At 49.2% G+C, this 10514-nt stretch overlaps 1 long non-coding RNA gene across 1 annotated transcript; it reads right to left on the reverse strand.

The window, feature by feature from the left end:
- Nucleotides 1-2957: 2957 nt before the first annotated feature.
- Nucleotides 2958-5573, reverse strand: LOC141572825 (uncharacterized). Its single transcript, XR_012498316.1, has 3 exons — nt 5435-5573; nt 5239-5315; nt 2958-3067 (listed from the first exon to the last, which is right to left on the reverse strand). It is a non-coding gene; the product is annotated as an uncharacterized LOC141572825 (long non-coding RNA).
- Nucleotides 5574-10514: the final 4941 nt, after the last annotated feature.

Raw genomic sequence — 10514 nt, forward strand, 5'->3', positions numbered from 1 at the left:
GAAAGACCTGCTCTCTCTTGATATTCAGCAGCCCCTGGACATTCACAGTTTCCGAAGCTCTGAGACATATGCGGATGTGTCACTTACCCGGGGCAGGAATTGCACATGTATGGTGGGGCTGACGTATCACTGAGCAGTGAGCAGGCCTAGCTGAGCCCAGGCCCCGCCTGAGCATCTCCGCGTGGCCTTCCTCCCTCTGCCCCACACACTCCGGGGAAGGGATCAAGGCTTTCTTGAGGAAGAATGGCCCTGTTGGAGCTCTCGATTCTGATTATCCCAAGGAACAGAGGGTGCAGAAAGCGTTTTATTAAAATCATATGCCCAGCTGGCCCTCGACAAATCACCACAGTTGGCGTGGGCATCTTACTGACGAGTGGATCACACAAATGCCACAGTAGGCAGCCTGTGCGGAGGTGTCACTGACACAAAAAGTCACATGGAAGGGCAGCAGAGGAGGAGCCCAGAGAATCCGCTGGGCAGACCAGCAGGGAACTTCTGGTTCGGAAGATGAGCGTCTAAGAGAGAATATGCTTGAAATTTAAGAGATCACAGACATCTCAGAGAAGGAGAACATTTTGGAATATTCGAACAAACAAGTATTTCCCTGAAACTTAGAAGAAGCAGTTGTAGGACAATTAAAAGCCAGTACTACTTTTAGAGCAGGTGGTAAACAAAGAATTGATTAGCGCAAGATATAATACAGGCCAAGGATAACAGTGTTATAAATAGGTTTGAAGAGTTTAAATCAATAGACTCAATCATGGCATATAAATTTAGCTAAGTGAGGGATAGCTGGGATTCAAGATGCCCAGGGAAAATGGCTCTAGAATTGCACAAGCCGAATTTGAGCCCAGAGCCCAGTATAAATCCATAATATTTACACATGTGATTCAAATATTAAAATATCCTTCTATTGTCTTTTATCTTCTTTATCCTAGTAACCGCTATAGCATAATATATTGGAAAAAGGCTCACAGGCTTAAGAACCAGAGGGTCAGTTATTTTCTGGTTCTGCTTCTTATGGGTGTAAATTTAGGTGAGTTATTGGACTTCATTTTGTCCAAAAATAAAAATAGCATCAAATTAGATTTTTATGAATCAGTGACATAATTTAGTGCTTGGCACATGGTAGATGCTCAATAAAATTAGCTCCTTTCCCCTCCTCCCCTCCTCAGGATTCTAGAGTAGAAAGTAGCTTTTCCTGAGGCAGGACAGACAAAGCACAGATGCTGGCTAGATGGGGTGATAGAGAAAGTTCATCTACGTTTACACCTCTGTCCCACTTTCTTGCTTCTCAATTCCCCGATCTCACTCCCCGTATCAATGGGACTTCCTTAGGAGCTAGAAGCCAGGCTGGCCCTCCTTGCAATTCTCATCTCTCGAGAAGACCTAGACAATGACCAAATTCACAACTTTTAAGAGAAGACACTTGTAAATAAATAAAAAGTTTGAATATCTCCTCCTCCTCACTTGTCATTACACGCCAACCTGTTAAGAGCAGATTTCTTTTCTATTTGTAGATTCTTTGAACACATATTTACACGCCCGTTTCCAGGAGACAGTGGGGCACGAGGGAGGCTCACAGCCCAGTGAGAAGGAATAAAAGTTAACATGTCCTATGCGAAAAGCTGCCTTTTCTTTAAACATTTAAGAACTTCTTAGAACAAATACAGTCAATAAGATCCTAAAAACTATGTACAGGGGAAGGGGAAAAAAAACAACCAAAACTATGTACAATGACAGATGGTTACTAGACTTGTGGTGACCACTTTGTAAGGTATATAAATGTTGAATTACTACCTGGTACACCTGAAACTAATATAACATTGTATGTCTACTGTAATGGAAAAAAAAATTTCTTTTTTTTCTGAGGCAGAAGGCCTGGGCCAAAGGACAGGCCAAGACCTTCCTTTGCCCAACCATACTCAGTGATGGAGGGAGGCAGGAAGTGCAAAAAGAAAGAAATGACAGTGAGGTGAAGAGCCAGGGAGAAAGGACAGATTTATCAGTTGAAGAGGTGAGGACAGGTGAGAGAGGGGACGTGTGCGTGAGGGAAGAGACCTCAGACCCCGGTGTCCGGCTTGCTCAACCCCACTTCCATAAGCTAAACATCTGGCTGTAGTCAAATCGTGTTCACGGTAGGAAAAGGGCAGGACAAATAGGGTCTCTGTGGGGTTCTGCTCAGGAGAAGAGCTGCCTGCTCCCACTTGTGTGTGCAGCCCGCAGAGGAAGCCATGTGGGGCCCAGTAATCTTCTGCCACCCTCCCCACACCTCCACCTGACCATGGGGGCAAGGCTATTAGGTCTACTCATTACCTTCACTTCACCAGGAAACAGCTGTGCAAAGGTGCCATCCCTCCAAAGTGGCAATCTGAAGGAAAAGGAGGTGGGGATAAAGAAAAGTAGTGTCCCAGAGCAGGCCCCCTGTCTTACCCCTCTCTCCATCATCCCCACTGAAAGGGTTATCAGCCTTTGGGGGCCCTGTGGCATTGGGATCACATTTGCTATTTTAAATGCCCTAAGGAACCATGTTTCTTTATCCTAGGTGAGTGACCCTCCTTCGGCTGAGTCCCCTGGTCCCCCCAATAAGATGAAAACTTGTCCAGTTTGCCAGGGACTGTTCTGTTTTTAGCACCAAAAGTCACACATCCCAGGAATCTCCTCAGTCCTGGATCGCCCTAAAGGCTCCTCAGAGCTACTCCAGTTTTGGAGTTTTTCTGGGGGCTCCCCTAGGCTCCATGGACCCCCCAACTCTCACTGATGGATTCACCTCTTAGTACTTATGCAATGCTTCCTCCCCATTGCAGAGAACTCCTGGGGTGGGGAGCACTCTGAGGGGCTCCCTCCCAGCCAGCCAGCTCTCTGTCATCCTGGGGCGGGGAGGGGATAGGGGGGTTGTGGTGTGTGTGGGGGGTTCACTGCGAGCTGTTACACACCAGACACATATATTATCTCACATGATCTTCTGGACCAGCCTTCAAAGGTGAGTAAATGAGGTCAATGAGCAACAACATGCACATACTGAGTCCGGATGAAAACCCAGGTTTGGCAAAGTCCAGAGCCCATTCTGAAAAATAAGAAATAAAAAAGGGGATGTGAGGTTGGGGGGTGGTGACAAGTCACTAGACAGCTGGAGAGTAAGGCCTGAGAATCCTCCTCTCCCGGTCTCCACCACCGCCACCGCCCACCCCCAGAGAATTAGAATGGGGGCAGATGTGGCAGATACACTTTTAAAAAGCTCTCCAGGGGGTTCTGACAGGTCCCAACCCCCATCACCACAGAGGACCACTGGCTCTTCAAAACAAAAGGATGGGGAAAAGATCACCTTGAGCTTTTACAAATGCATTTAAACCTTGACATCTATAAATCTCTCAGGAACCTTGCTCCAGCTCCCTTAAGGTCACGACTCTTCATTTCAATCCCTTCTTCCTACTAGGAGGAATTAGGCTGGGAAGGTGGCCTGTCTCAGAGACAGCTGGTTGTAGTTTTCAGAAACGGGATGCTGAGCTTTCCTCTGGGTGCAGCTGGAAGGGGTCACCCTTGAAACTAAACCAAGCCCAAGGCCCCTAAGAAATCCCTGTGAGCTGTTAAGAGTCAGGGTGAAAGCCTTAGAACCCCGAACTAAGTAATATTTTTCTCACTCTCCTTGTGGTGTATCAATGCTTGACTGATGTAGACATTTTTAGGGGAGGTAAGAACACACTTGCTACCAGCAAAGGTTTAGGCTGGATGGTTCAGGACCTCAGGCCAAATTTTCCCAAGAATACCTCTTAATCTCTTACAGCTGCAAAATGAACACATCTCTAGTCCTTTCTAGAAGTCCATGGGACTATTTCTTTAATGTTGTTTAATTTCTTTTAGTTGTAAAATGAAGAAGTGTCTTGTCCTTTAGTTCCAAGAAAGTACTTCCTTAGGCTACTGGAAGGAGAAAGAGGAAGCAGTCTCTGCTGGCTTGCCATTGTCCTTAGAACTTTCCACTATAAAACCTAACCAGCGATTAGTTCCCACTGGTCTCCTGGGTCAGCTTTGGCCTCCAGACCCCAAGCCTTTCACTCAATAAATGAGCATGGTTCTCTGTACTGAGCACCTGCCTGCCAGGGGTCTTCCCATGCAAATGTGCTCCTTGAGGTCTGTTCTCTTATTTAATTTGATCTTTGATTCCTCAGGCTGGTCAGAGTGCATGTCATGTGGTCAGCACTCAATCATAGTGTCTCATCACTGTACTTAACATTGTTTCCCTTAATTTTCATTATAACCCTGAGATGGGTGTCTCTCCATTTAACAGGAAAGTTCGTGGACTCTCCCAGGGTCATGCTACCAGAAAGTGACATTGCAGGATCTCCTGGCTCTAAGCCAGCAGTCCTTCCCCCATGAGTCTTATTTTCACAGGTGAGCAAATTTCCTCCCATAATAAGCATGCCCTGGGTGCCCACTCCTAAGCGCCAGGGACACAAAGAAGTACAAGACACCAACAAAGTACAAAAGGGGCATCTGAAGGCACTGTCTAATCTCCGAGTGGCAGAGAGCGTGGAAGTGTGCTCTGCTGCTGGGAGGGGCAGCATACATGGGTCCTAAAGTGTGACAGGTCTCCAGGCAGGCAGCGGGGCAATCCCAGTGAAGGTGGTTGGTTCTGCCAGGAGACTGGGAATTGTTAATGATGGAAAGGAAAGGTCCTTCTCGTCCTTCACCTGCCCCAATCACTTGCCATCCCACAGGTATCGCTCCCTCCCCAGCTTTATGAAAGGATTTTGCCAAAGTAGCTATGAGTGGCATGACTGCAAGGCTGGGGCACAGGGGCAGAGGCTCTGGGTAGAATTGGGAAGGACTGAGTTTTCTAGCTTTTCATCATGTATAACTGAGCCCCAGGCAGTGTGGAAGTGCCGGAAGTCCTAGGGCTCACCACCCACCTCTTAGAGAGCCCTCCCACCTCTGGTCATGGGCGAGTCTACAGGCAGTTGCGGTGTACCCCTGGGACCCCAGCCCTGAACAGCATCCATCATTCATCTTCCCACAGTACCAGGGAGAAGTTTGAATGAGCGACTGGCTGGAAGGAGGGGCAGTGTGAAGAGGCATAACTGTCTGTCTGTCTGTCTCTGGAAACCTCAGTCAAGCTCCAAGAGTCCAGCTGCATCTGTTGGTACCACGCCCCCGACCCTCACCCCCATTGAATTTGCTGTTGGAGTGAGAATGGCGCTGGCAGAAATGAAGAGGCAAAGAAATGCAGTCCAGCTTACATACCGGAAGGCTGGGAAGGTTTGGTTGAGCATTCAGAGCTCTGCTATTGGGGGGTCAGAGAAGTTCCCAAGAGTCCTGGCCTGGAAGGGAAATTTCAGAGGTTTGAAGGTCACTGCTATTCCTTTCTCCCCTCTCCCTCCTTCCCGCTTTCCCCACCTGCCACTCCTTAGAAAAGTACAAAGTGGGAAGCTTCACCTACACCTGCTGAGCAAGTCCCCTGCTCTTTGTAGATAGCTGCTTCTGATCCAGAATGTTCCTCCAATGCCACGTCCAAGGTTCAGAGCCTGAAGGTGGTACAGTTTGGCACTTTCACCCCTATCACTTGTTTCAACCCAGCCCTGAGCTGCCTCTGTTCTGCCCATCCTGGCTCCCTGTGAGGAGTTACGCGCCTCTGTACTATGAACAACTGTGTCACGGAACAGTGATATACGAGTTTGTTTGACCAGCTTGCTTTCATGCACTAAGATGTCATTCATGGTTCCTAAGTCTGCTGCACTGTGAATCAGCATGAATCAGATAGCAGAGGAGGTTTCCAGGGAGCCCTCCTTTACTCTCCAAAGTAAATGCACCACCGCTGCTGTCTTCTCAGCTCCTTCCTGTCAGGCTGAGATGGGAAAACCTGGGCATGGATTGAAGTTTGCAACCCTACACTTGTTGGAGTCCAAAGAGCCCAGGGCCCCAGACCCCTGGGCACTGTACCATCTTTCTAAGTGACACGTGAACCTGTAAATTAAAAAAATAAAGAAAGAAGTATGAGTCACTGTACTTTGAGGGAGGGGAGGGTAGAGATCCTCTCCTCTCCTTCCTCCCACCTCTGGTTCTCAAGGGCTGGTTCTCTCTGCAAAGCAGGATTTTCTTGGTGGTGCCTGAACTCAGGTCCCCTTTTGGGTTGGTCCCAAGGACACTCAACACACCAGATCTACTGGCCCTGCTCGTGGTGGAGCTGTGCCAAGAGGAATTTACTTGGCGGAGCTGGGATGTGACAAGTGGGCTGGGAGCCACTTCAACTGGCAGATATGCTATAGCTGAGGGCCTTGGTTCCCAAGGGCCAGCGAACTTCTGCCACCCTCTGTTTCAGAGCCACCTTCCTCCACCTCCCTTTCCAGGTAGCTCAGCTCTGCCCTGCCCACGGTGTACGGCTGTGTGAACCCAGCTGCCCAGTGTTCTCACTTCTAGAGAACCACCTGCCCTTCCTGTCACCTGGGCGCTCAGCAAAGGCCCAGAGAGCACAAAGCCACTTTGAACTTGTACAGGATGTATTGATTTCAAGGCTGGATTTCTCTTCCTACTGATCTGTGTTCTCTAGAGCTTTAGCCATTGTTTGATGAAGGAGTTAATCTCCCCGACTAGAGGCTACAACCACAGAAGAGGGACTCTATGGAACGAGTCACAGAACCTCGTGTGTGAACCTCCTCTGTGCTCTCTCTATGCCTAGAAGGACACAGGAAGTGACCTGGACCAAGTGATCTTCCCTGTGCAGTGGAGGAAAAGTGAAGTCCATGCCTTGTCCCACGTCACATTGTGGCTTCTTGGCTGGACCACAGCTGCCCCGTCTGCTGATTCTGTCAGCCTTCAAGGCACTGCCAGCTCATGTATCATATATTCTGTATGACAGTGATCAGTGCTTAAAATGCCTCCCATATTTCCACGATAAGCTCCTGTCTTCCTCCACCCACCATCCACCAGTGCATAAGCTCCTTGGGATTTTGTTTCTCTCATTGCCACGACATCCCAATGCCTGAACAGTGACATGCAGTAGGACCTCAGGAAATAGTTGTGTATGGACTGATGGGCTGGGAGTCCAGTGCCCTTTCCACGACTCTCACGTGCCCTTAGCAGCCCTGTGAACCAAGGGTTTAAGGACAAACCTCAAAGCAGAGACTCACTCAGGTGAATAAAACGGCGTCTCCTCACTAGACCCTTTACTGAAGTGGACTGGGCTAGTCGCAAACTGGACAAATAAGGAGAACGGCTCTGTGAATCACTCTCTTGGCTCCGGCTTTGGCACCAGAGAGGTGACCTCACCCACCACAAGGCAGGAAGAACTGCTGGGTGACTCACCTGCTGGAGAGCTCAGAACCGGCTGCAAGTTCTCCCTGAGTGTGCAGGAGGCAGCGCTGAGAAAGCAGGCCGGTGGGGGGAAATCTGCGGAGCAGGACACCCGTGTGTGAGGGCCACCTGTTCAGTCTGTGTGTATGTGCAGAGAAAAGGGGCCTGAGAGATACATGTATTCCAATGAGTGCTATTAACAGTGGGCGCCCCCAAGGAGAGGAGTGGCCTGGGAGGGGGTTCAGGGAGGGTGGCTCTGACTTCGTACTGTACATATTTGTATAGCATGAGTGTTTAAAATAAAAAACCTACTACGACTAATCGAAAATAAACATATTCTTCCTGAGAATTCAAAATGGCTGTGGTGTCGCCTCCTCCTTCTCTGGTCCTGTTCTACCTGGGCTGTAGGCAAAACTAAAAAAAACCTGGCCAAACCATAGCGAAATAGTTGGCTTCAAACAAAAATACAGCAGAAAGTCTAGGCTTCAAATATTTAGACCCCCGAGGAATGAGGTCAAAAGTTTCATTGACCAATGGGTCAAATAGCTCGCTGGGTACCATGGACACAAATTGTCCCTCCAACCCCAAGCAACCACCTCTTTTTTTTTCTATCTACTTTCCCAGGTCTTTACTCCCTGGAGACACAGGCAGAGATGTGACTTACTTAATATCTAAATGACCAGGTCCTCTCCCAGTGCAAACAGTGCACTAACAATACATAATGTGGCAGCACTTTCCAAACCTGGGGTTGCTCTGAATCCCCAGGGGGAATATTTGCTAGGCTTTGCACCCTGCTGACGCTCCCTGAGGTAGGTCTACCTACAGCCCAGGTGGGGTAGGACGTGAGAGAGAAGGAGGAGGTGAGGAAAGGATTGGGGTCAGCACAGCTGTCACAGGTTGAACTTCTTTCTTTAAAAAATCAGCTGAATTTATTATTATTATTTTATTTTAAAAAAAAAAGAAGCTCCCTGGTGATTTTGACATCTCCTTATGAGGAGTTCCATAGCTACATGTCACGCTAACCAAGCTGGGCTGAAACAGGTCCTCAAGTCCTGTTTCCACTGAGATTGCAAAAGCTTGGAACTCCTTCAAGATGAGCATGAAGGTTCTGGAGGGCGGCAGGACGGAAGTGAGTGTCACCGACATTGAAATGATATTAGAGGACAACTTTTGGCACCATTTCTAAGCATAGGGAGCTCATTTCTGCCAGGAAGCTAGATATAGCCTGGGGGTTTCCTGGTGGGACAGGGCTGTGCTGACAATAGATTTCGCAGAGGCCCTTTGAGGGGGCCTGGCAGGGCATTGACTGCTGCTGCTGCTGCTGCTGCTTCTGGAAGCAGGAGCGCCGAGCGGAAGTTGGACAGCAGAAGCTGCACCGGTTTTCAGCTTGGGCACTTGGCATGAGATCTGAGGTCAGGCGACAAAGAAGAAACTCAAAGAAAACAAACCAACCAACCGGCCGTGGGGGGTGGGGGCAGTGGGAGGAGGAGACTAAAGACCTGAAGGCAACGGTAACCCCCAAACACTTTCCCAGAGAGCAGCCCAGCCTGAAAGTCCAGTTCAGTAAATGGGTGGAGAGGAAACAAAAAGTTCTCCTCAGCAAAGCCCACGTTGAAGTAAGTAAGCAGAAAGATAATTACTTCTCCCTCAGGTAATGAAGCTTCCTCAGCATGGCATTGTCAAGATGGTTCTACTCCTCATTGCAAAGGCTGCTTTTTAGGTTTCCATTTCAGGAGAGAGGAAAGAAAAGTTCCCCCGTCCTGGCCCGTGAGCACAGGTACAGAGAGAAGGTGCCCTGCCCAGGGCTGTGCCGTCAGAGGTGTCAGCCATGCCTCCTCCCTCCTGAGAATGGGGACAGCCAGAGAGCTGGAATGGCCTTTCCTAGGGTTTAGGTGTGGCAGGGACATATCGTTCATCTCCCAGTCAAGGCTGACAGTTTGCCCAGGGGCCTTTCTCCCTCCATTCCGGATAACAGCTTAGCCGACCTTAAGGCTGGGGGCCCCTATTCCACAGGGGAGATGGCTTGGGCTCAGAAGGGTTCTCTCTACATTTACCCCAGTGAGGCCCTACCCACGGGCTCCCCACAGGCTTTGGTTCTTCTCTGGATACCCAGGGCCATGGATTTACACACATTTACACAAACGTGTAATCATCTATAGGGCAGATTTGTTCCTGCCACTGCTTACGCTTCTTTGATAAGTTGTTGCCCCCAGTCCTTTGAGCTGCACCCAACTTGCACCACTTTGGTCTCCCCCATGACCCCCCCCCCCGCCGCTGCAGCCTCACCTCCCTGCTCCCCAGACATGTTACCCTCCTCCCAGCGTTGAATCTGACGCTCCAGAAACAGATACTCGCTGAGCACACTGTGTTGTTCTGACTCAGGCCTTTGCTCAGATACCCTGCACCCACTGCTTTCTTGACAAAATTCTATCCCAGCCCCCAGTTAACCACCCACTCTTGTCTGCCTCCAATGTCCTGGGTGACAACTTGTTCTTCTTTTTTACATTCATCTCTAGGCGTGATAATAATTATTTTCTTGTCCCTGTCCCCTACTGGACAGTGACCTTGAGAGTTTCTCTAGGCCAGGTCCTAGCACAGGGTCGGGCACACAGTGACACTCAATAAAAGGGAAAGAAAGAGCAGAAAGAGGAGAGAGGAAAGTACCAGGTTAGTTTCTAAAGCTTTTCTACGGCAAACGTATCTGCGGTCAGAGCAGTGTCTAGGATAAGGCCAGAGACCCGTAACCTTAGGTTGTGTCGTGCAGGGCAGCACCCAACAGCGAGGCCTCCTTCAACTTTGGGCTCTGGGCACCTCTCCTCCCTCACCCTCGTCTGAGCCCTGCCCAGGCTTCATTCGTAGTCTTTGCAGCCCAAGTTCTCTCACTGATGTATAAATCCAAGGACAGTTTGCTGGGCTTCTACTGGATTCGCTCTATCTGAGGTATAGGCATAATACAACTGGGCATGAGAAATGCACCGAGCCTGCCCTTGCAGAATTTGCAGGATAGGAGGAGAGAAGATGATCACATAGCAAATCAAATCACATTTAATTACAAAGCATTGTGCAGGCTGTAAAGGAAGGGGATACGTGGCTCTCAAAATCAGAGCTAATCAATGAAAGATGTGCCTTCCCTGAGAAAAGGGAAACTAGAGTCAGCGCCAGACAACTCAGCCAGAAGACGCTCTTGTTCAGGAGGCCCCTCTCCAGGCCCTGCCTCCAGGCACTCAGCA

Source organism: Rhinolophus sinicus, linkage group LG07 (genome assembly GCF_036562045.2).
Source record: "Rhinolophus sinicus isolate RSC01 linkage group LG07, ASM3656204v1, whole genome shotgun sequence".
In the NCBI taxonomy this organism is placed as follows: domain Eukaryota; kingdom Metazoa; phylum Chordata; class Mammalia; order Chiroptera; family Rhinolophidae; genus Rhinolophus; species Rhinolophus sinicus.